Below are 3,509 nucleotides of genomic sequence, written 5' to 3' on the forward strand. Positions count from 1 at the left end.
TTCATGTAGAACAGAAGTGTTTGTCAGGCACGCGTTCATAAGGGGGAAGGATGATGAGCGTCACACATAATCATCACCTTCATCATGTTCTTGGGTGCGAATGGATATCTTAGAAGCGAAATAAGAAGAATTGAATAGAAAACAGTAGTACTTGCATTAATCTTTGAGGAACAGCAGAGCTCCACACCTTAATCTATGGAGTGTAGAAACTCTACCGTATGAAAATACATAAGTGAAGGTCTAGGCATGGCCGAGATGGCCAGCCCCCAAAACGTGATCCAAAGATGCCTAATACAATAGTAAGAGGTCCTATTTATAATAAACTAGCTACTAGGGTTTACATGAGTAAGTAATTGATGAATAAATCCACTTCCGGGGCCCACTTGGTGTGTGTTTGGGCTGAGCCTGAGTGTTACACGTGCAGAGGCCATTTGTGGAGTTGAACGCCAGTTTCTGTGCCAGTTTGGGCGTTCAACTCTGGTTTTGGATCCTTTTCTGGCGCCGGACGCCAAATTTGGGCAGAAGGCTGGCGTTGAACACCAGTTTACGTCGTCAATGCTTGGCCAAAGTATGGACTATTATATATTTCTGGAAAGCCCTGGATGTCTACTTTCCAACGCAATTAGAAGCGCGCCATTTCGAGTTCTGTAGCTCCAGAAAATCCACTTTGAGTGCAGGGAGGTCAGAATCCAACAGCATCAGCAGTCCTTTTTCAACCTCTGAATCTGATTTCTGCTCAAGTCCCTCAATTTCAGCCAGAAAGTACCTGAAATCACAGAAAAACACACAAACTCATAGTAAAGTCCAGAAATGTGAATTTAACATAAAAACTAATGAAATCATCCCTAAAAGTAACTAGAACATACTAAAAACATACTAAAAACAATGTCAAAAAGCGTATAAATTATCCGCTCATCACAACACCAAACTTAAATTGTTGCTTGTCCCCAAGCAACTAAAAATCAAATAGGATAAAAAGAAGAAAATATACTATAAATTCCAAACTATCAGTGAAACAGAGCTTCAATCATATGAGCGGGACTTATAGCTTTTTGCCTCTTGAATAGTTTTGGCATCTCACTTTATCCATTGAAAAAGTCCCCAATTAGCTCTGGCCTTAGGTGCCATCAATGGTTATGGAAAAAAAAACAAAAAATCTATGCTTTTTACCACACCAAACTTAGAATGTTGCTCGCCCTCGAGCAAAAGAAGAAAGACTGAAGAAGATATGGAGGAGATGGATGGGAGTGTGTATTCGGCCATATGGGTGGGATTGGGTGGGAGAGAGATGTTGAATTTTTAAGGTAGTGGGTGTATGGATGTGAGTGGTAAATGGATAACAGAAGGGATGATCATAAATGGGAAGAGAGATGATGAGGTAGGTGGGGATCCTGTGGGGTCCACAGATCCTGAGGTGATCCTGTGAGGTCCACAGATCTTGAGGTGTCAAGGCATTTACATCCCTGCACCAATTTAGGCATGCAAAATGCTCTTGCACACAACTCTGGGCGTTCAGCGCCAGGTTGGTGCCCATTTTGGGCGTTCAACGCCCCTTTGCTTCCATTTCTGGCGTTGAACGCCAGAACCATGCTTGTTCTGGGCGTTCAGCGCCAGGATGCTCCCATTCTGGGCGTTCAGCGCCTGAACTATGCTCTGTTCTGGCGTTTGAACGCCAGACAGATGCTCCTCCAGGGTGTGATTTTTCTTCTGCTGTTTTTGATTCCGTTTTTGATTTTTTTGTTTATTTTGTGACTCCACATGATCATGAACCTAAGAAAACATAAAAAACAATAAAAATAAGAATTAGATAAACATTGGGTTGCCTCCCAACAAGCGCTTCTTTAATATCAATAGCTTGACAGTGGGCTCTCATGGAGCCTCACACATATGCAGAGCTTTGTTGAGACTCTCCAACACCAAACTTAGAGTTTGGTTACGCACTAAGAATTCAAGAATGTATATGATAAACATGAAAAGACACAAAAACAAAAATTCATCAAGATCAAACAAGAGGACTCACCAAGAACAACTTGAAGATCATGAAGAACACTATGAATGCATGAAATTTTCGAAAAAATGCAAGATGCATATGCAAGTGACACCAAACTTATAACATGACTCAAGACTCAAACAAGAAACATAAAAATATTTTTGATTTTTTTTTTTATTTTCTAATTTTTTTTTGGATTTTTATTTTATATTTTTCGAAAATTAAAAGAAAAATAAGGATTCCAAAATTTTTAATATGAATTCTAGGAATCTTGCCATGTTAGTCTAAAGCTTCAGTCCAGGAATTAGACATGGCTCACTAGCCAGCCAAGCTTTCAATGAAAGCTCCAGTCCAAAACACTAGACATGGTCAATGGCCAGCCAAGCTTCAGTAGGTGATCGTGGATCAACAGCGGGTAGATCAGGAACAGTAGCAGGTGGATTAGCTCCAACTAGCTTGCTCTTGATAACCAATTGCAAGCCTCAGTCCAAATAAATTTAGACATGGCTTTACAGCCAGCCAGGCTGCAACATATAATTACATGGGCTGAAGTGATTAGTTGAATACCAATCCCAAAGTAGTTTGGGTATGGCTTTATAGCCAGATATGATTCAACATATTTCATGAAACACTAGAATTCATTCTTAAAAATTTTTGAAGCCATAGAATAATTTATTTTTGAAAACATTTTTATTTTTTCTCGAAAACAGATTTCAAAATTTTGAAAGTATTTTTGAAAAATTTTTGAAAAGAAAATAAAAAGAAAATTACCTAATCTGAGCAACAAGATGAACCGTCAGTTGTCCATACACGAACAATCCCCGGCAACGGCGCCAAAAACTTGGTGCACGAAATTGTGATCACATTAATGTAGTACTCTTTGTTATTGTATGGAATCATTATTATGGCTCTTTACTATGTGTGGACACAACTCCGTTCAACTAACCAGCAAGTGTACTGGGTCGTCCAAGTAATAAACCTTACGTGAGTAAGGGTCGATCCCACAGAGATTGTTGGCTTGAAGCAAGCTATGGTCACCTTGTAAATCTCAGTCAGGCGGATTTAAACATGATATTTTATTAGATTCAAATAAACAATAAAAAGGATAGAGGTACTTATGTAGATTCATTGGCAGGAATTTCAGATAAGCGAATGGAGATGCTTTTCGTTCCTCTGAACCTCTGCTTTCCTGCTATCTTCATCCAATCAGTCTTACTCCTTTCCATGGCTGGCTTTATGTGATACATCACCACTGTCAATGCCTACTTTCGGTCATCTCTCGGGAAAATGATCCAATGCCCTATCACGGCACGGCTAATCGTCTGGAGGCATCACCTTTGTCAATGGCTTCATCTTATCCTCTCAGTGAATAATATGCTCACGCACCCTGTCACGGCACGGCTATTCATCTGTCGGTTCCCGATCATGCTGGAATAGGATTCACCCTCCTTTTGCGTCTGTCACTAACGCCCAACAATCGCGAGTTTGAAGCTCGTCACAGTCATTCAATCATTGAATC

General features: G+C 40.1%; 1 long non-coding RNA gene across 1 annotated transcript in view; it reads right to left on the reverse strand.

Annotated features, from left to right (window-relative positions):
- Positions 1 to 3,509, reverse strand: part of LOC110267662 — an 11,734-nt gene that overhangs the window by 1,335 nt on the left and 6,890 nt on the right. The window lies entirely within an intron of this gene.

This window comes from Arachis ipaensis, chromosome B02 (genome assembly GCF_000816755.2).
Source record: "Arachis ipaensis cultivar K30076 chromosome B02, Araip1.1, whole genome shotgun sequence".
Classification (NCBI taxonomy): Eukaryota; Viridiplantae; Streptophyta; class Magnoliopsida; order Fabales; family Fabaceae; genus Arachis; species Arachis ipaensis.